This window comes from Leptinotarsa decemlineata, unplaced genomic scaffold (assembly GCF_025532065.1).
Source record: "Leptinotarsa decemlineata unplaced genomic scaffold, Ldec_3_MD MMD2_tig00001365_RagTag_RagTag, whole genome shotgun sequence".
Taxonomy (NCBI): Eukaryota; Metazoa; Arthropoda; class Insecta; order Coleoptera; family Chrysomelidae; genus Leptinotarsa; species Leptinotarsa decemlineata.
The window spans coordinates 189,024-213,341 of record NW_027412561.1 but is presented as its reverse complement, the minus strand read 5'-3'; the positions used below and the strand labels follow the sequence as shown (position 1 = coordinate 213,341).

The window sequence follows — 24,318 nt, the reverse complement described above, 5'->3', positions numbered from 1 at the left end:
GTGACGGAAATGAACGTTTTGAAATTTTTTGATGCGATTTTCATGTCAATTTTGCATTATTTTTCGTAGCATGTTACAATGTAAATCATATGGTTTTTTGCACAGAATCAGAAGTGAAACAAACTTTCTCAAATTCAAGAAAAAAGTCAAAGACTTTTTGGTAACAAGTTGTTTTTACTTCCTGATAGATTATGAAAATAATATTTTGTGTAATATGTGCTGTTACTGATATAAGTGCTATGAGATAAAATATCTTTTGTAAAATGTGACGTGTCATATATACATTCATGTATCAAAAATGATGACTAAAATTTGACTTTGACTTCTCCGCCAATGTCATGCTAGACGGAGATTTGTAGACATGTAGTGTCAACAAATATTTCTCACACATATGCATGTCCTACATAAACTTCCGCATGCTTATAAATGATGTAATGATTTAAAATGTCGCACTACGTTTTTCTTTTCGAAACAATACAAATCTGAAGCCATATAGTAGATGATATTGATATGATTTCAACTGAAAAGCAGGTTTGTTCTCACTTTGGTCTGTTTCTCCCCCACCATGTCAAGATCTGACAGAGCAGTTTGGTTTGAGCTTGAAACTGAACGTGAGTTCATTCACTGCCCAGGTTATGCTAGACGGAGATTTGCGGAGTTTCCGAAAGAGATGCATAGGGTCATGCCATTTTGCAGTAGAATAGATTGATATTTCTCACACATGCAAATGCTCGCCTAACAAGAACTTTCACGTATTGCATTACAATCTAATCATTTGAAATGCAACACTATATTGCAATATCTAACGGTGGAGTGTGGATTGACTGTGAAAATGAATACAAATTTCATTCTTTGCGAACATCATGGGAAGTTCTCCAAAACAATGTATACAGTCACAACACACCATTTTACAGCAAAAAAGACATATTTTTCACACCTAAATATATTTTGAACATGAACTTTTACATGTCGCAATACACATGTTTCAATTTGAAATGTATTACTATCTTGTTCTTAAAATTCAATATTATCCAAGATTCAAGCCAATATACCATATGACGTAAGCGTATATTCAACTGAAAAGGAGGTATTTCCACACTTCAACCTGAAAACTGATTTCTCCCCTCGACCATTTCATGATCTGACCTTGAAGTTCAATTTGATCTTCAACTCGACTACGTGGTCATTTTCTGTCGATGTTCTGTTAAACTGGTTTGTGAGTCCCCAAATATTACATAATGCACACATTTTTTGTACATACACACGCATGCTTCACACCATGCATGCTTATGCTTATGTAGTAGTATTTTTCTCTAGAGAATTTATCTAGTTGAAGCTGCGATGATTCTGCAACCCTGTTAGGAATCACACGTTGAAAGGTAAGACCTCGTTAGTAGTTAGTTAGCACAAGTTTCTCAACTTCTGAGAGTTGTCGTTCATATGGGGGGTGACATCTGACTAACGGAAAAACAGATTTTAAACAGAACAGAATGATGTATCCATCAGAAGTGCAATACTAGGAGTTTGATACAAACTAGCATTCTATTCCAACACATAAGTTGTATTCGACCTAATATCGATACTTACGATCAGTGTAGGCTAAAGAAGTTCAATTTATTCAATATGAAGTTTTCGCATATTGGTTTCTCTATTCTTTTAATCAGTATAACAATAACTTGCTGCATGATAAAGATACAGTAATGCAACTTGTCGCTATCGAATTGGGTACGGTAATAGCGCGATAAACATTTTTGTCAACATTTTTACTATTGTTCCTGTAAATATAGTGTTTCAGATTGATATATCATCATAGAAATTCATTTTTCTGATATACTATGATTCCATAAGACATGTGTCTCAATAGCAGATTTTATTCATATTCATATTTGGTCACATTACTTCTAACGCAAAGTTTTTCCCGCTAGGTAGTGCTGTTTCTAATTTACTGTTCGAGGAATATTTTCTGGTGCTCCATTTCGCTCAATCATTTATTGTTGAACCTGCTTCTGCAATTTTGAAAAATGTTTGCTGATGTGATGAAATATATCGCATCTATATTGATGAAAACAAGGAGAAATCAGTGAAGGATGGACTTGAAGAGTGTTATAAGGCTTCTAAACGAATAAAAAAAGATCTGACAAATACTACTCCTATGGGTGGGAAACAAAATCTACTAGCATTTTTGGTCTATATTACAACACTACGTAATCAGATGAAATTTGAGATGAAGAAAGGAGCAGGCCTGATAAGTCGGAAAGAAACAGCCTCTAATCGGCTTTCAATTCGCGTATCCGGACTGGAGTGATTAGTAATCTCAAGCATAAGAACCCTACCTCATTATTGATCGACTGTAAGACCCTTTTCGTGAGACGAATTCAATATGCATTGAAAAAGGATGCATTTTTAAAGGTTAATATGACATTCGGTGGAGAATTTGAGGTTGTCATTTGAGGAGTGAAGTTGTAAGGTATTCACTTTCCGATTAAAATTATTCAGATGAATAGTTTCGAAGAGCAGAATGATCCTTCAGTCAATGTTTACACATTGAAACTTTTTAAATCTAAGTATTCTGTAATACCGCTAAGATTAAGCATAGCAAAAAATAAAACCAAACATGTGAATCTACTCATGATTCAAGACATGTATTACGATGAAAGATGTGAGGATTCAATAAATATCTATGATGTTACGTCACCAACCAGAAAACACTTTTTTTCAATACAAGATCTATCTAGTTTGGTGAGTAATCAACTCGACAACCATAGTGGAAAAAAATATTTTTGCCATAGGTGTTTTCACTGTTTCTCCACGCAAGCTATGTCAGATAAACACCTTGAAGACTGCTCGAAGACAAGGGAATGCCTACCAAAATTACCTATGGAGCGAAAACATATTTTGAGGTTCAAAAATTTCAAAAATTAAATTACATCGCCTTTCGTCATATACCGTGTATTGGTATCTGCACAAGATGACAATAAATATCAACGACACATTCCGGCATCTATTGGATATTATGTGAAACGCTCTTATGATGATACACTATCATTTTTTTATAGATCATTTCGTGGTGAAAATTGTATGAAATGGTTTGCCGACGGGATAGGTCAGTTTGCTGAAGATGTTGAAACTGTGTTCCAGTGTCCATTTGATGTAGATATATCAGCCAGCCAGGAAACATTTTTTCAGGCAGCAACTCATTGTCATATATGTGACAAACCATTCAATATATCAGATAAAATAGTATGCGACCATAATCGTCTTATACCTAAAAATAATCAATCGCGGACTATCACACAATGAGTGCATTATAAACTATCAAGATGATCAAACAATTCCCATCGTGTTTCGTAACTTATCAGGGTATGATGCACATTTTGTTATAGAAAATATTGCATTGGATCTCAATGGAAGTGTCGCCGTTTGGCCGATAAAAAAGGAAAAGTATATCTCCTTCACTAAAAATATTTCTAGCAGCAACATCCACTTCAGATTTTTTAACTCATTCAGATTCATGATATTTTCGCTGAATACGTTAGTATCATATCTATCAGATTTTCCAAATCTCGTATCACAGTTCTCCATCCTCTCGAATGATGAAGAGTAGATTTTGACAAAAAAGGGTGTAATGCCGTATGATTATATCGATTCTTTCAAAAAATTCAATGAAGATTGTTTACCCCCTATCGAAACCTTTTACAACAAATTGGAGGGAAAACCGTGTCCCAGGAGATCTTACTTACGTGCCAAGCTGATATGGGCTACTTTTAATATAAACACATTGGGAAAATATACGGATCTGTATTTGAAGACGTATGTTATGCTTCTAGCTATGTCTTTGAGCAGTTTCGCTAAAGTTGTAATAAAACTTACGGTTTGGATCCTGCCCATTATTTCCTTCTGCCTGGCTATACATGGGATGCTATGTTATTCAAAACGAAACAGCAACTTGAACTTCTCACCGATGTAGATCAGTTGATCTTTTTCGAAAAGGGAACAAGAGGTGGACTGAGTCAAGTTTGCTTCATGCGAAGTCACAGCTGATAACAAATACATGGGTGACAATTATGATAAAGCCAAAACTGACTCGTACCTGATGTATTTCGATGTTAATAATCAATATGGTTGGGCAATGTCTCAATATCTACCATACGGCTGGTTTGAGTGGATGGACACCAACATTGATATCACAACTGTGCCTGATGATGCCTCGGAAGGTTATATACTAGAAGTTCATATGAAGTATCCAAACAATCTTCACGATATGCATAACGATTTACCATTATGCCCCGATTATGTGGATCCTAAGACAAAAAAATATTGAACCGAAAGTACATCGGATGTGAAACAATTTAAATTGATGGCTACTCTACAGTCGAAGGAAAAGTATGTGAATCATTACAGAAATCTCAAGCAGGCCTTAGTACATGGTCTATTTTGAACAAGATTCATCGTGTTCTAAAGTTCAAGCAGTCCACATGGTTGAAGCCCTGCATAGATTTGAACACACGTTTGCGAACTGCTGCCTCGAATGATTTTGAAAAGAACCAATTTAAACTAATGAATAATGCCGTATTTGATATGTACTGCTATCTTCAATACTCAATTTTTGTCCCATATATATAAATATTTGTTTCAGGGAAAACTATGGGAAATCTGAGAAAGCACTCTGATGTTCGCCTTGTAACGAGTTGGGATGGGCGATATGGTGCCGAAGTCAGAATCTCCAATCCTCGGTTCAAGAGTTTGACTGTCTTCGATGAAAGCTTGACTGCCATTGAATTGGGAAAATCCGAAATATTCTTCAACAAACCTATATATGTTGAAATGGTAGTACTGGATTTGGCAAAGTTGACCACATATAATTTCCACATGGCTCCTAGGTATAGAGAAAATTTTTGCGCAGTTTATACTGACACGGACAATTTGATTTATGAAATTATAAATTATGATCCATATGAGATGATGAAAAATGATTGTCATCAGTATTTCGATAGTAGCGATTATCAATCAAATATAATTTACAATATTCTCCGAGCGAATAAGAAAATGATTGGATTGATGAAGGATGAGAACAATCAAATCAATCAAATCTAAATTATACTCAACTAAAACTGCAATGTCAGAAGATCAATTCACTGATCTGAAAAAAAGATTGAAGCAGGAGAATTATGAAAATGATGAAATCAAACAAATTGTGGCCAATTTCGGAGTATCGAAAAGCGAAAGGCGTTAAACATAATGTTATCAAAACAAAAATCGCTTCCGAAAATTACCTGACCTCTTTGGAAAATTGTACTGGAAAAGCAATCACACAAAAAATTAATAAAATCCTATAAGCATAGGGTGTATTCAACAGAACAAAAGAAGACTGCTCTGAATCCTAACCATGATAAACGCTATCTTATTCACGAAAGCTACCATACTCTTCCATGGGGACATTACTCAATTCAAAGTCTATGAATATTGATTATTAACAATATCAACTACAAATTATTCTCGTCTCACATGAACGGTTCTATGTACGAGTGGAAATCACAAATCACAATTAAAGTTTTTATTAACATATTATCTTGTTGCTGATATACAGGTGTATTTTTGTGAGTCAAAGCAGAACTATTGGAAAAATGAACGCTACTGTCATTTATTTCAAATTGAACCACACACCTATTTTCATTCGAGAGAGGTTTTATATAGGGCTATTGGCGATGTTTTTTTTCCCTCTACAATCTAAAAATCAAACGCTCCAGCAGCTACTACTCCAGGGTGGTGTGAAAAAGATCAATAAAAACTGTTTCAACGATGAACTCATAACCTGATGATATTAACCCCTTGTCCTCATTTTTTAGGGTAATATTTCTTGGTCTCTTCCTTCGAAGGGCTCATAAGTGTCTATTAAGTCGATGTATTTCCTGAAAATATCAAATTCAACTCTTCCATCATATCTTTTGTAAACAGAAAACAAAAAAAAAATTATATATTGTGTAAGATCTTGTTCATTATATCTTTTCGGTTTACTTTTTGTAAGAAGTTGTTTTGAATTATTAGTCAACTTGAGTGTGTTTTTATTGATGTTCAAAATATTATTTTCAATAGAAACATTTTTTTTATGATATCCATCATCTTGTAGAATCGTACCATAACACAAAGGAAAGATCCATGTTGACTTTACGAAGACACATTGACATTACCAGATACATAACCAAAATAACCAAAAAAATAGCCATTAAATCATCTTGTATGAAAGCTGTTTGGAAAAATGTGTAACTGAAACTGGTTTTGATATATTTCAGTTCAAGATCAATTCAAAAATATCTGTTAATTTCTTTTGAGTACATGTTGTTGATATATATATAGACGAAATTACACATAAAAATTCAGTTTTGACCAAATTGCAGTAGGTATATTTCATAGCAAAGCACTCCATTAATTATGAATCTCGATATTATATAAAATGCCGCTAGAACGGAAGCGCTAGGGGGTGGAGGAATGCCAGGAAGTCACCCTGAAGCCGAGAGAGGCTTGGGGGTGGCCTCATGGCGGGGTCAGTACCTCCACAAGGAGTTTAGAATTCCACAAGAGCTAACTGAAGCAAACCGACCTCCCGTCGTACCCAGACAGGAACTGAGTCCTAAAATCCCTGGGGCTCAGGTCTGGAAGGCCAGCCAGCCGTTACGGCAAAGGGCAAATGTCGGCGGGGGCGGAGTCGTAGGACACGCCCCCTCCAAGGAACCCGACTACAACCCCTCCGAAGGACACCATTCTATTGATACACAGAAAAATTACACACCAGTAAATCTCAAAATCAAGTAACCCGCATAACACCAAGTGCATATTTGAAATATATTGGTAAAATTTGAGAAAATGTTTTCAATGTGTAGTAGTATGATCGCAACCTCCATCATACCAATTTTCGATTATGTAGCTCCATATTTGACTTTTGATGAAATTGAAGATATTTGTCTAGAATAGTGGAAGGATAGATGTGGTTGATTGGTAATTATGAAAGATTTTAATCTCAATAAGGACTAATATTGAAAAGGGTATATGCTGATAATAACATGTTTGTTCGACTTGGCATTTTCTATAATATCGAGATTCATAATTAATGGAGTACTTTGCTACGAAATATACTGCAATTTGGTCAGAACTGAATTTTTATGTGTGATTTCGCCTATTTATATCAACAACATGTACTCAAAAGAAATTAACAGATAGTTTTGAATTGATCTTAAACTGAAATAGATCAAAACCAGTTTCATTTACACATTTTTCCAAACAGCTTTCATACAAGATGATTTAATGGCTATTTTTTTGGTTATTTTGGTTATGTTTCTGGTAATGTCAATCTGTCTTCGTAAAGTCAACATGGATCTTTCCTTTGTATTAGGGTTTGATTCTACAAGATGATGGATGTCATAAAAAAAGTATGTTTCTATTGAAAATAATATTTTGAACATCAATAAAAACACACTCAAGTTAATTAATAATTCAAAACAACTTGTTACAAAATGTAAACCGAAAAGATATAATGAACAAGATCTTACACAATATATAAATATTTTTTTTGTTTTCTGTTTACAAAAGATATGATGAAAGAGTTGAAATTGATATTTTTAGGAAATACATCGACTTAATAGATACTTATGAGCCCTTCGAAGGAAGAGACCAAGAAATATTACCCTAAAAAATGAGGACAAGGGGTTGATATCATCAGGTTGTGAGTTCATCGTTAAAACAGTTTTTATTGATCTTTTTCACACCACCCTGGAGTAATAGCTGCTGGAGCGTTTGATTTTTAGATTGTAGAGGGAAAAAAACATCGCCAATTGCCCTATATAAAACCTCTCTCGAAAGAAAATAGGTGTGTGGTTCAATTTGAAATAAATGACAGTAACGTTCATTTTTCCAATAGTTCTGCTTTGACACACAAAAATACAACTGTATATCAGCAACAAGATAATATGTTAACGAAAACTTTCAATGTGATATGTGATTTTCTCTCGTACATAGAACCGTTCATGTGAGACGAGAATAATTTGTAGTTGATATTGTTATTAATCAATATTCATAGATTTTGAATTGAGTAGTGTCCCCATGGAAGAGTATGGTAGCTTTCGGGAACAAGATAGCGTTCATCATCGTTAGGATTCAGAGCAGTCTTCTTTTGTTCTGTTGAATACACCCTATGCGTGTCAGTATAAACTGCGCAAAAATTTTCTCTATACCTAGGAGCCATGTACTCATAATGGAAATTATATGTGGTCAACTTTGCCAAATCCAGTACTACCATTTCAACATATATAGGTTTGTTGAAGAATATTTCGGATTCGGATATTTTGGCTTCGGCACCATATCGCCCATCCCAACTCGTTACAAGGCGAACATCAGAGTGCTCTCTCAGATTTTCCATAGTTTTCCCTGAAACAAATATCTATATATATATATATGGGACAAAAATTGAGTATTGAAGATAGCAGTACATATCAAATACGGCATTATTCATTATTTTGAATTGGTTCTTTTCAAAATCATTCGAGGCAGCAGTTCGCAAACGTGTGTTCAAGTCTATGCAGGGCTTCAACCATGTGGGCTGCTTGAACTTTAGAACACGATGAATCTTGTTCAAAATAGACCATGTTCTGAGGCCTGCTTGAGATTTCTGTAATGATTCACATACTTTTCCTTCGACTGTAGAGTAGCCATCAATTTAAATCGTTTCACATCCGATGTACTTTCGGTTCGAGATTTTTTTGTCTTAGGATCCACATAATCGGGGCATAATTGTGAATCCTTATGCATATCGTGCAGGTTGTTTGGATACTTCATATCAACTTCTAGTATATAACTTTCCGAGGCATCATCAGGCACAGTTGTGATATCAATGTTGGTGTCCATCCACTCAAACCAGCCGTATGGTAGATATTGAGACATTGCCCAACCATATTGATTATTAACATCGAAATACATTAGGTATGAGTCAGTTTTGGCTTTATCATAATTGTCACCCATGTATTTGTTATCAGCTGTGACTCTTCGCTTGGAGCACTCAGTCCACCTCTTGTTCCCTTTTCGAAAAACATCAACTGAACTACATCGGTGAAAAGTTCAAGTTGCTGTTTCGTTTTGAATAACATAGTATCCCATGTATAGCCAGGCAGGGTGAAATAATGGGCAGGATCCAAACCGTAAGTTTTATGACAACTTGAGCGGAACTGCTCGAAGACATAGCTAGAAGCATAATATCCGTCTTCAAATACAGATCCGTATATTTTCCCAATGTGTTTATATTACAAGTAGCCCATATCAGCTTGGCACGTAAGTAATATCTCCTAGGACACGGTTTTCCCTCCAATTTGTTGTGAAAGGTTTCGATAGGGGGTAAACAATCTTCATTGAATTTTTTGAAAGAATCGATATAGTCATACGGCATTACACCCTTTTTTGTCAAAATCTACTCTTCATCATTCGAGGGGTTGGAGAACTGTGATATGAGATTTAGAAAATCTGATAGATATGATACTAACGTATCCAGCGAAAAACTCATGAATCTGAATGAGTTAAAAAATCTGAAGTGAATCTTGCTCCCAGAAATATTTTCAGTGACGAAGATATACTTTTCCTTTGTTATCGGCCAAACGGCGACACTTCTATTGAGATCCAATGCAATATTTTCTATAACAAAATGTGCATCATACCCTGATAAGTTATGAAACACGATGGGAATTGTTTGATCATCTTGATAGTTTATAATGCACTCATTGTGTGATGGTCCGCGATTGATTATTTGTAGGTATTAGACGATTATAGTCGCATACTATTTTATCTGATATATTGAATGGTTTGTCACATATATGACAATGAGTTGCTTCCTGAAAAAATGTTTCCTGACTGGCTGATATATCTACATCAAATGGACACTGGAACACAGTTTCAACATCTTCAGCAAACTGATCTATCCCGTCGGCAAACCATTTCATACAATTTTCACCACGAAATGATCGATAAAATGATAGTGTATCATCATAAGAGCGTTTCACATAATATCCAATAGATGCCGCAATGTGTCGTTGATATTTATTGTCATCTTGTGCAGATACCAATACACGGTATATGACGAAAGGCGATGTAATTCAATTTTTGAAATTTTTGAACCTCAAAATATGTTTTCGCTCCATAGATAGTTTTGGTAGGCATTCCTTGTCTTCGAGCAGTCTTCAAGGTGTTTATCTAACATAGGTTGCGTGGAAAAACAGTGAAAACACCTATTGCAAAAATATTTTTTCCACTATGGTTGTCGAGTTGATTACTCACCAAACTAGATAGATCTTTTATCCAAAAACAGTGTTTTCTGGTTGGATTTAAAAAGTTCCAACGTGTAAACATTGACTGAGAGATCATTCTGCTCTTCGAAACTATATATCTGAATAATTGTCATCGGAAAGTGAATACCTTACAACTTCAGTCCTCAAATGACAACCTCAAATTCTCCACCGAATGTCATATTAACCTTTAAAAATGCATCCTTCTTCAGTGCATTTTGAATTCGTCTCACAAAAAGGGTCTTACAGTCGATCGAAAATGAGGTAGGGTTCCTATGCTTGAGATTACCAATCACTCCAGTTCGAAAACGCGAATTGAAAGCCGATTAGAGGCTGTCTCTTTCCGGCTAATCAGGCCTGCTCCTTTATTCATCTCAAATTTCATCTGATTACGTAGTGTTGCAATATAGACCAAAAATGCTAGTAGATTTTGTTTTCCACCCATAGTAGTAGTATTTTTCAGATCTTTTTTCATTCGATTAGAAGCCTTATAACACTCTTCAAGTCCATCCTTCACTGTTTTCTCCTTGTATTCATCTTTTATGAGGCTCAATATAGATGCGATATATGCGATATATACGATATTTTCAAAATTGCAGAAGCAGGTTCAACAATAAATGATTGACCGAAATGGAGCGCCAGAAAATATTCCTCGAACAGTAAATTAGAAACAGCACTACCTAGCGGGAAAAACTTTGCGTTAGAAGTAATGTGACCAAACTAACACGGTTGCAGAATCATCGCAGCTTCAACAAGATAAATTCTCTAGAGAAAAATACTACAACATAAGCATAAGCATGCATGGTGTGGAGCATGCGTGTTTATGTACAAAAAATGTGTGCATTATGTAATATTTGGGGACTCACAAACCAGTATAGCAGAACATCGACAGAAAATGACCACGTAGTCAAGTTGAAGATCAAAGTGAACTTCGAAGTCAGATCATGAAATGGTGGAGTAGAGGAATCAGTTTTCAGGTTGAAGTGTGGAAAAACGTCCTTTTCAGTTGAATACACGCTTACGTTATAATATGGTATATTGGCTTGAATCTTGGATAATATTGAATTTTAAGAACAATATGTTAATACATTTCAAATTGAAACATGTATATTGCGACATGTAAAAGTTCATGTCGAGAATATATTTAGGTGTGAAAAATATGTCTTTTTCGCTGTAAAATGGTGTGTTGTGACTGTATGCATTGTTTTGGAGAACTTCCATACCCCGTTCAGCATGATGTTCGCAAAGAATGAACTTTGTATTCATTTTCACAGTCAAACCACACTCCACCATCAGATATTGCAATATAGTGTTGCATTTCAAATGATTAGATTGTATTGCAATACGTGAAAGTTCTTGTTGGGCGAGCATATGCATGTGTGAGAAATATCAATCTATTCTACGGCAAAATGGCATGACCCTACGCATCTCTTTCGGAAACTCCGCAAATCCTCGTCTAGCATAACCTGTTTCAAGCTCAAACCAAACTGTTCTGTCAGATCTTGACATGGTGGGGGAGAAACAGACCAAAGTGAGAACAAACCTGCTTTTCAGTTGAAATCATATCAATATCATCTACTATATGGCTTCAGATTTGTATTGTTTCGAAAAGAAAAACGTAGTGCGAAATTTTAAATCATGACATCATTTTTAAGCATGCGGAAGTTTGTGTAGGGCATGCATATGTGTGAGAAATATCAGTCTATTCTCCTGTAAAATGTCAAGTGTTGACAACTACATGTCTACAAATCTCCGACTAGCATGACATTGGCGGAGAAGTCAAAGTCAAATTTTAGTCATCATTCATACATGAATGTATATATGACACGTCACATTTTACAAAAGATATTTTATCTTATAGCACTTATATCAGTAACAGCAAATGTCACACAAAAATATCATTTTCATAATCTATCAGGAAGTAAAAACAACTTGTCACCAAAAAGTCTTTGACTTTTTTCTTGAATTTGAGAAAATTTGTTTCACTTCTGATCCTATGTGATAATGAGTTAATACATTTTGCTCCGGCATGAAGTGGCGAACCTTTGTACTCATTATGGTTTATTTTTTCCTGATGGAAGTCGTTTCTCCGTCTCGTTTAATGACAGTGAATTACCTCATTTCTTGTTAGCAAATGGGAATGTACATGAAGGTAGCTTAATATTTTGTAAAGATAAATGAATGGTAATGTGAAAACTTTTTTGTCTTGGAATGTTTTCTTACAAGATTCTCTGTATTTTAGATCAAAAATTAGTTTAATGAAGCGTTTGTGCCTTATAAAATTTCAATTTATTTCTGATGAGTGTCCCCAAATGGTAATATTCATATTGAGCTCAGAATACACTAGACCATAGTATATATCCAAGAGATTATATCTCAAAAAATTTAATTTCATTGTTAGGAAGGCAAAATACGTTTCTCAGAGAAGTGCATAAGTATTCGATGTGATTATTGAAAGACAATTCATTGTCAAGTTGTGTTCCAAGAAATTTTGTATATTCTGTTTCGAAACCTAGATTTATTTGAAGAGGGCGCTGATACTTACTTGAAAACTGGATAAATGTTGTTTTATTTTCACTGTTAACTGATTGTTTTCACACCAACATTCGAATTTATTGATTACTAGTTTCGTTTTATTTTCAGTTCCATTTAGATCTAGGGACGTCACAATGTTGTGTCATCGGCATACATGAAAACTCGACCCTCGAGAAAATCCTAGTTTTAGTTTTAAGGTTAAACCAAACTTCACCATCAGATTTTGCCAATGTGTAGAAAAAAAGAGACCAAAGTGAGGCGATACCCACGTTTCAGTTGAAGTTACGTCAATATCATCTACTATGTTGCTTCAAATTGTAATGTAATTATATTTCAAGAAAGAATATAGTGTAGCATTTTGAATCATCATCAAATATGTGGTACCTAGCTCATGTTAGACGTGCATATGCGTGAGAAATGTCAGTCTGTTCTCCTGTGAAATGTTATGTGTTCAGTCTACGCATCTGTTTTGGGGCAGATAATAACCTTGCATTTATTTCAAAGTCAAACCAAACTCAACGGGTAAATCTGGCAATGACAGGTAAATGAATTTATTTTCGATCAAAGTGATGGCACATCCTACTTTTCAGTTATAGTTACGCTGATGTCATATGCTGTGAAGGTAGAAACGGAATGCAAAAGCTACGTGCATTATCAAAATCGACAAGTTTTTTTGTCATACGGGACCAAGAAATACAGGCACATGCTATAGAAAATAGGCTCATCAAAGCAGTTGTCTCTTTTGACAATTTCTAAATTCTAACCAAACCTCAAGATTTTTCCAAATCCTTATATATTTATTTCTCTTCCGAATATGTATTCTGTAATTCAATTTCACTCTCTTCAGTGTTTTCCGTACATAAAATAGACCTTAATAATAACTGTTCTTTCATTCGTCATCATGAATATAACATTGCATTGCAAGATTCAGATCTTTAATTCCATTGGATAGTTACAAGCAACAAGAATTCACTCTCTGAACTCTCATTTCTTATCACTTGTACTTTATTGGTTTGTTTCATGTTGAGTCATTTGAATACATGCAATGAACTTTTCTCATTACTTATCTCTAATTATTTTATAACGTTTAACTTTGCAGTCCGACGCGGGCCTCAATAGTTCAATAAGGTTTCAAAGCGAAAATGTTAGGTCAAATTTTGCTATAATAGGGAGAATTTTTGTCAACTGTTATATGTATACAATTCGCCCTAACCATACCTTGGCACAGCTCAATTCGACAATTTTCAGATTAATACTTCACGAGATTCTACAATAGTATTTATACGAATGCACGTTATTTAACTCTCTTCAGTTCACCCTACTTTGCTACCCACTAGAGATGCCTGACGTCACAGCCAAGCCCACCTCCCAACGGGATGTGATAACAGATGTCGATATGAACAGGCAGTGGTCGTTGCGATCTCGGAGAGGGCAGACGTTAGCACAGTCCTCGGCCGTCTGCGTGTCACCATCGATAGCGAGGCTAGAGCGATGCGTTACGTCACAGCTTTCATTGTATCGAGAGAGGCGAGGGCACACCGATGAATACGCATTACTCAGCCACACGTCGTGGAGTGAACATCTTGCTCTCTTACCGTTGAACGGTTGCTGCTGTGACGTCACACCACTACTAACTTGGTGGGCTCACACCGATGTAACATTCATTACTTGAAGGATCTTCGAAGTATGCAGACGTATGTTTGTACATAGACAAGTACATGATGAAATCCTGTACCGTGCATTCTCACACACACACACACACACACAAAATCTTATATGAAAAAAATCTGAACGATCCATGCACCAGACCCTTCTAGGTCACATCTCCTTGATGTTACTAAACAACAACAAAAAAAGCAATTAATACGTCATATCTGGGGGGAGGCCCAGAACCGGCTGTAATCTGTGATTTACACATACCACCTATGCGCCAGACATATTCTTCAAGGTCATATATACCATACATATTTTTCAAAGTCGCATGCACCAGACATATTTCTCAAGGTCACATGATTCGGTCTAGGTCATCCACCCCACGTGACATCATAGTGGTGGGGAGAGGCTTAGAACCGGCTCAAATCTCCTACTCTCAGATCTTTCAACCATTTTGGCCAAGGCTTGATCAATTCTTCCGGTAAAAAACTATCCCAGGAGAGTCTAGAACGCCACATCTTCTGCATCAATATTTTACCTCGTATAGTAAGTGTTGATATTAAGCCAAGTGGATCGAACACCGACATAATGCACTTGAGAACATTTCTTTTGGTAGTTTTTTCATCATGAACATGTACGATATCCAATTTGAAATAAAAATAGTCATCATCGGTATTCCACCAAAGTCCCAAAACACGATGGAATGAAGTTTCACCAATGATCCTTGAATGGGCCAATACAGCTTCAGATTTAAGTCTCTCTCGTATAATCTGAGAGTTTGTCATCCAATTAACTATTTCGAAGCCTCCTTTCTTCTGTACCTTGCATACTTCTGAGATAGTATGAAGTGCTTCCTGTTCCGTATCCTTGGAATCCAAGTAATCGTCTACGTAAAATTTGTTTATAATTACGTTCTGAATTTCGGAATCAGAACAAAATTTTTCAGCATTAAAGTTCTTCACAAACTGGGCACATACGGGGGAGCAAGTTGCACCAAACGTCATCACCGTCATTCCATATATTTGCTTTCTGGTAGGATGTCATGATCATTTTTCCACAACAAACCTATCTCATATCTTTCTCCTGTATAACAAATGGAATTATCCATTATAGTCATTGCCCTCTCATTATCCTTGCTCATCTTGTCTGGTGTTACTGATACTCCGAAAGACTCTGTTGCAAAATTTTCTTTTATGAGTTCTTCAATGTCGTCAAAAGCTTCTGTTTTCTCACAAACATGCAGATTGAAGATTTTTTCAACATTGATAGGACTTGGACCGTGTAGTGACCAACCTCAACCTAATTTACACTTGGTAGCTACAGGTAAATTATCTGATCCACAACGTATTTGTCTGGGTAATATCAAATGTATATTGTCCTGTCCAATCAGAATGACAGGTTTTTCTCGTTGAATATCTTAAATTTGGGATATCCTTCAAATGAGAATATTTTCTCCAATCTGTCATTCTGATTTCTTGTTCTGGAAGTGATAGATTTCTAATAGTTCGAACTCCTTTCAAAGTGAATTTTTTATCATCATCATTAGTTTTTGATATTTTCAAATTCAGTCTCATTGAATTTTGCTGTATCGAATGATTTTCATTTACCCACTGAAGGCAAAGTGATTCTGATACAACCAGAAAGTTCTAATTCATCAGCTATCTCCTGGTCTAACAGCGTTACCGTGGATTCTTCATCACATAATGCCAAAACTGACAAATGTCCATTCCGTCCATTGGAATTGTCCTCAAAAAAATTTTGGTGTTTGATATATTCTTCATTGCACAAACTATTTCAGAATTATTTTCCATTTATTCGTTGACGTTAACTTCCGGATTTCTAGAAGGTAGATCTTTATATAGTAACTGATGATGATATAGTTTACAGTAATTTTTGCCACACACTTTTCTGTATCTGCACTTAAACTTTTGGTGTTTACTTCCTAGACAAGAAAAACAACGTTTTGTCGGTTACAACTTTCCACCGTTTATCTATATCATCAGCTTGCATCTGTGGACAAAAGTTATCATGATATTTTTTGTCACAGTGGTTGCATTTCTTCTCTTTCATTTCGGAAGTACTGAGAAGTCTACTTCTACCTTCATATGACCTTTGTTCAAATTTGGAGTATTTGCAAGGTGAACTAACATAACAAGCTGCATTAGAAATAGTTTCCAACCATGAAGAGATATCTTCCAGGGTCACATCACCCCTTTTAGACGAAACAATTTCTCCCCAACTCAATTTCACTAATCCAGGAAGTTTAGTGAGTAGTTCTTCGATTAATTGAGGATTCTGCAGATGTGCCATGGATTCTAGGGTTTTCATAATAGATACCATGTTATTTACTTCTGCTGAGAATAGTATTGACTTTTCCAAATTGTTATCTCTGATGGAAGGCATACCTTTTATTTTCATGATGGTGGTTTCAATAATAAATTCTGGTCTGCCAAATCTTCTTTGTAGAGTATGGATTACTAAGTCTACATTATCAGCAGTCAGTAACATTCCAGCAACCAAGGACTTTGCTTCACCTTTGAGATGTCGCTGTGGTTTCAAAATAATGTCTTCGTTTGAATAACCGCAGTATTTTCGTAATTTAGTAAGTTGCTTATGAAATAGCGGCCATTCCTGGGGATTTCCGTCAAAATATAGAAAGTTCTTTTCCATCAACTGTCTCTTCTGGAACTTATCTGTTTCAACTGGATCACTTATACATAGAGTAGCTTGAGTAATGTTTCTTAAAACATTAGTGATAGTTTCACTGAGTAATTGTATATATTTGTTATTATTGGAGTTATCAGTTTCCGGAACAATAAGACTGTATGTTTGACCTAATCCATCTGGAATGTCATTTATTTATGTTATTTATGTTATTTCGTATCAAACTTTCGTGCCGAAAAAATATCCAATTTTCATCAGGACAATTATTTTATTGACAATGTCAAATTTACATTCAAACTCTTCCTTTTCAACAACTCCTTAACAACAATAATTCAATGGTAATAAGATCAAGAAAATAAAATAAAACTCAAACTAATCAAAAAATCAACAATTTCGATAGCTTTGGTAATCTCAAACCTCCAATGGAATTGATACGATATTTTGGAAAAGACACAACGATTACATATAACAATGATCGGTATCAAAATTGTTATCAAAGTAATTGTGGACATCTGTGCCTACTGCATAATACCTACAAAAATTATGGGGCTTTTTTTGATAAACTTTTACAAAAAAGTTAGTTGTTATTATCGTGAAAATAAATGATATTTTCATTCAAAATCTTGTTTCAATCATTATTAAAGGAAATTTCGTATTGACATTAGTTATGTCATGTCTATGATATTAACGCTAACAAGTCGTTCTTCGACGCTTTCCATCGATTTTAATCTGCCCATTCTATTGGATTCCGATTCCGAATACAGTTTAAGGAAAACCCTGAGGAATTTTTTATCTCAAACCGAATAATAATACGCTAAAAAGTGACATATTCTGACTGAAACATTCGATTGATTTCCAACCTGCAAATAGTTTGGCTCGCATTTTCGGGTTTTCATCTACTCTTTTCAAAACTTACATTACGCATCCGATCTACCTGTAGATATCATGAAAGTACCTACCATACACATAGATAGCAACATTACGTTTGGACCATTCTACAACGACACACTCTCATACGATATACGAATTTGCTGTTGATGTAGATCCAGGATACGCAATTGACGAAACGCCTAATCTCCTCATATACCTACCTATAGCACACAGAGACCATACGCTTCGCCAGTCTTCACCAAAACTTTCAATAGTTGACAACTATTAACAGCAGGAATAAATTATTTCTGAAATCTCTGGGTTATCATGTTATCCAATCAAGTGTTCAACAACAACAAAACCGCAAGTGGCGGACCTACTACCCTTACGTCAAATCTTTTCGCAACAATGATGTTATTGAAATCCACATTAATCAATCCGATGCCTATGATGCTTTGTACGATAGCTTGCTATTCATCAGCGAAAAAGTTGAGAGGACCAAGAGAGATGGTCATGTGACCTTTGTGAACAATGCTGGTGGTTTCATGTTTCAATCTGCTACCTATGAGTGGAATGGTGGATAATTGGGAGCAGTTCGTGAAGTTGGAATTGTTAGTACTGTCAGAGGCTTCCTCACCTACACCGATGAAGATATCATACACTTGGCAATCTCAGGATGGACATACCCCAAGAGCTTTGGCATCATTCAAACTACATCTTTAACGTTCAAACATTTCTTGAATATTTTCAATGATTTTCGATGTGTTTCCTATGGTTAACACACCATCCGATTAGTACGAGCTGGAGATGATAGCAACTGTTTCAAAATAGATGAGACTACTGGTACAGTAGCATCGAAGACTGAAGTTAAGAAATTGAAAATATCGAACTGAAAGTTAAACGAATCTTTCCTCATGATCAAATCAAATTGCAACTTTTGAAAGCTATCCAAGCCGACACTTTCTCATACCGTTCAGAAAATATGCTCCATATGCTGCCTGCTCTCACACAAGGTGCAAAAAATGAAATATGGGCCGTAAAGACTTCCTCGTTCTCCGAAAGCTCTCGCTATGTGGTTCTATGTTTCCAAAAAGATCGTGATTACGATCTTTTTGACAAAGTCAACAATGATCCAAAACAATTCAACCATATAAATATCACCAATATAACGTTGACTCTGAACGGTGAAAATTACCATAAAGAAAACATGCATCTGAAATTTGGGAGAATGAAATTTTTGATAGCATATTTCGATCAACTACGCACAATTGGGTCTCAGCTACAAGATGACCAATCAACATAATCCTCTCATCAACACTGCCGACATTATACAAAAAACTCTCTTTGTCATCGATTGTTCCAGTAGGGACGAAAGCATGTTCCAGTGTTGATGTAAAACTTGGAATCGAAGCATCTGAGGGATTTCCACAAAATACACGAGCCTATTGCATCATTGTGCATGATACTGTCATCGAGCACCTCCCACTCAGCGAAATTATCGAAAAGTGTAACTGAAATTCAAATAACACTTCCTCTCCCACACCTCAATCAAAAATATTAAAACTTCAAAATTAGTTGTAATGAGTGTTAGTACTGTACAAGTTGTCAACATGAGAGTTGCATTCGTAGATATTCAGGGATTTATTGTAAATGGAGTGTTCATCCCTAAAAAACTCACCATCGAAATTGGGTTTGAACGGAGCCATTACATGTTCATGCCTCCACAACCGTTTGCCGCATTAAATGATCATTTAATGACAAGAAAATCGCATCTCATCTGGAAAGAAATGTCCATGGTATTCGGTACTCTGATGGAGATATCGACTATTTCAAACTGAACAAAATACTTCAATCCAAGTTGCTGAAAGCTGCCGACTACATTTACGTTCGTGGTGAGCAAAAATCAGAATTTTTGCGATAGGAATGTATAACTTCCGGAGTTTATCCTATAATCATTGATGTTTGCAAAATTGACCTCATGCAACTGGAAACTTTGAAAAAGATGTAAATCCATGTCATACTACTGGACAATTTTCGTGTACTGAGAGAAATCATCAGTGCATCTACGCCAATGTTTTTGAACACGTTATTACCTTTTTGATTTGACATGGAGAGACTATGCAAAATCATTAGTTACCGAAATGCTTCCGGCAGCTTCAGATATATCAACCGCTTGTGAAAAAATCAATGATTTCATCGATAAACACGTCGATCGCTATGATATATATGCGGAGATTATAGAAAAATGGACCAATCGGAAAAAAATACTGATGAATTTCATAACTACTACTGAAACGTCTACAACTGAATATGGTGAACACTACAAAAGTTGCCCCTGGTCGAATCCCAATACCCAATGTGGTCCTGGTACATGTGAATGCGCATTCATATTTCTATATATATTAGAAGCAAAACTGTTATAATCAACACTATTATTATTATTATTATTATTATTATGAATATCATGACTATTTGTATTTATAAAATAAAAACAACAATAAAAATTATTTGGCGCTCCGGGGCGACTTCATTGATTCCAGTGGCGCATTTGCTTTTTCAGCTGCAGGAAAATCCGGAAAAACCTGCAGCACCACATCATCTGAAGATCTTGATCTAACAATGTCCTCTTTCTTATGAAACAAAATGTAGGGTGTCTCCAGAGGCTACAATAAATTCAATGCATCGCCAGAACACTTCGTGACACGACTATCGTCAAACTTAAACCAGTCCGTTTCGTCTTTGACCAAGGCGTAATAATGACCAAATTCAACGCCAGAACCACAGTGAACAATGACTGCATGAATATCATAATAGTGGTCTGCTAGGTCTAGTGGTCTATTTCGAACCTTCCAAAGAGTTTCTTGCTTCCGTTAGAGGTTGAGTCTTGTTGAAAATCATCAGTGTTATTATTAGATTGACTGGTGCCTCAGCTATACTTGTTTCCTTATAACAGTCAGTTAGTTTGCCGCTTGTTTGAAATACAGTCGATCATCACCTGTTAGAAATTCCATTTTACATTGAAACAGACCCTACCCTGTAAATACTTTTTTCCTCCATCTACACAATAATTTTCCTCCTTTTGATGTGCTGCACGTCACGCCATCTGTGTTTATATGAAAACAAAATTGAAACTTCTTGATCCACTTCTCCTGATGATATCAACTTGGTTGAAGAAGATGCTGCTCAGTGTCTTTCTGACATGATGGATCACACGTTGAAAAGTTAGACCCTCGTTACTTGATTAACTTCTCCTGATGATGCTAACTTGGTTAACAAAAATGCTGCTCAGTGTCCTTCTAGCATGTTGGATCGCACGCTAAAATGATAAAGCCCCGTTAAACTGGCATGTTTTTTCTAGAATAATACACCCTTTGTACCTCGATAGCAGCCATTTTTCTTTTTACGTTGGTGTAGCCATGTTGTTTTCTTTAACGCTGTACTGATCCTGCCGTCATGTTTTTCCTTCAAGCAGATTTTTCCCTCATTATTATTATTATACCCTAGTTTTTATAATTCAACCGTGTCGCTATCAAGCTTTATTTTTTACGCGCCAACTTGAACAGCTCTTACTGCCCTTCTAACATGTCGGATCGCACATTGAAACATTATACCCTGCTAATCATCGCCGTTGAGGACGTCATTTTTCCCACGCTTGATATAAAAAACCGGCAATGCCTCATTAGCCACATCGCCCCCATAAACAGCGCTTTATTTTAATCCGACAACACCGAACTGTTTGTGCTACCAAACGTTTGTTATCTTTGAAACGGATCAGCTCTCTCACACTCATATGACAAACCAACCCCTCTAACTTCTACACAAACGCTCTTATGAAAACCCATCTTCCATCTCGCTCTGACACACACACTCTTATGCATAAACAAATTCGAGGTTATGTGCAAAAATTGAGGCACCTTCCGCCTTGTATTTCTACTCATATACTTTGGTGTTGTTTGGAAACTTGGTCTTCCTGGTTCCGAATTCAACCTTTATATCGATAGTTGTTAATTTTGTGGCATTTGGTTGATGCGAACAATCGATGATGAATAGTTGATTCTCACGAAATTGCCCGATATCTTATAGAGGTTCACTCATGTTCTTTTCATAATAACTTCTTTGAGAGTTCTCATAAGCATAATAAGCTGAGGAAACAAGTTTCTTGTCTAAATCCAAATTCCAACGCTCATATGGATATACTTCAGAATTCAAATATACTCGAATATTATTGATATCTGCAGTTATGGATTTTGTGATGTTTTGTGTTCTATCTTCAGATGTGGTAGTACTTTGGAATCCGATGATGCCAAAACGAGGTGTTTCCAAAGCATTGGTTGTTTATGGCCCATATATCTAAAGATGTTCCACGTAATGAAGGAAGTTCATAGAAGTTCCACATACGATAATCTAGCTTGATTTTTGCATTGAAACCGCTTTTCTATTCACAACTATGAGTTTATGTTTATCATCTGGTACTATATGTCTTATTTTCAATTCGATTTTATTAATTTCCAAATCAGCATCGATCTCACCAATATATGAGTTCTTGAAAGATCGAGCTATTATTAGAATCAGCTCTTTTTCAAGACATTTTTGGTGTAATCTCAGCAGAACCCATCAAATATTTCAGTGGTAAATTTAAACTGAATGTGACTAGTTGCATCCAAGATATCCTGTTTTGATTGGGAAAGCCCCCATCCAGTTGTTGATAAGGTGTTTGCATGCGATGGCCCAAACGAGATCATAGTTTGCATTGTATCATTGCATTGTAACATTGCATGTTATCCCCGGTTTTCTAACAACAGCCACCCATTTCATAACGGATGTCATCAAAAAGGAAAGCAATTGCATTATTCGAGAGATAGCATGTTTTCGCTGCATCTTTAGGGGTGAATTTTTCCTCTATGTAGATGAAACTTTCAGCAGTAGCAAGTATAACATCTTGATTACTAATAGCAATTCGAATTTCATCTGAATTCCTAAACAGTGGCGATCAATATGGTTTATATGTGTGCGTGCTCATGTAAACTTATGAGGGAATGATCGAGCACTGGTTCATCAAAAATATTCAACTTTTCATTGTTTGTTTCGAGCACCATTCTTATTTCCTCACCTTCAATCCAATCGATTCCCAGAATTCAAGATCTTTCACAGACAGAACGTTGTGTGCTAACTGTTTGGCATACATTTTTCTTTTTGATGGTGCAGATGGTTTTGGTTTGGGATTGTTCAATACGATTTTGTCTATTAAAAAGAAACCCCATAACAATAGTTATTCGATTTTCTTCAATTCCAAAATAATGAAAATCTCTTCTTCACTTCCAAAATCGATGAGGTTACTTTTTTGATCCAAAATACGCACTGTAGTGTTGTGAATCAATTGACGATCTTCTGGACTGACAGGCATAAATATAATATTGTGAGGATCTTTAGTAAGATCGTATCCAGGTTCAACATCAATATCGAATGAGAAAAGAATGTGGGATTCTTCACCATTTATATATGAACCAGATATTATATTGCAATCTAAGCGGACAAGTTTCACAGTAGTTATGTTTATTGGTAATGAGGATTCATGTATCTGATTTGGTGGAAATATGCCATGAGTGAACCCCATCATGTTTTGCTATAGACTTTGGATGTGTTAGATCAATTTCATATTTGGATCGCATTTCACATTTGAATGTATTATTATTATGGCGTGTAGATAGAAAATGTCATCTGCAACGATATCAATTGGTTTTTTATCATGAAACAACCTGAACATAATATGTTTCTGTATGACGGCATTGATCTCTTCTATTTCGTAAGCACCACATGGAATTACAATTGTGTACTTTTGGATTATCGACGATTTGTCATTACCGATTCTGAAACTCATTAAATTATTAGCTTCAGTTATATTATTGATTGTATTGCATCCAAAGAATTCCAAAAGTCCTAGCTTCAGTTATATTATTGATTGTATTGCATACATAGAATTCCAAATGTCCTAATCCATAACGGCTGTTTCTATCCAATTCAACTGGTGGAAAAAAATCCGCACTCAAGTCACTTGTCCCGACAACTTGTTTGTAGCTCGAACTGTCGTGACATGACTGATGATCTGTTGAAACACATTTCAATTTATTGTTCTTTAGTAAGATCGTATCCAGGTTCAACATCAATATCGAATGAGAAAAGAATGTGGGATTCTTCACCATTTATATATGAACCAGATATTATATTGCAATCTGAGCGGACAAGTCTCACAGTAGTTATGTTTATTGGTAATGAGGAT

At 35.7% G+C, this 24,318-nt stretch overlaps 1 long non-coding RNA gene across 1 annotated transcript in view; it reads right to left on the bottom strand.

The window, feature by feature from the left end:
* Positions 1-7,603: 7,603 nt before the first annotated feature.
* LOC141482484 (uncharacterized) overlaps positions 7,604-24,318 on the bottom strand; it is a 60,020-nt gene continuing 43,305 nt past the window's right edge. The window contains exon 3 of the long non-coding RNA XR_012465558.1: positions 7,604-8,418. This is a non-coding gene — a long non-coding RNA (uncharacterized lncRNA). The remainder of the gene's footprint in view (positions 8,419-24,318) is intronic.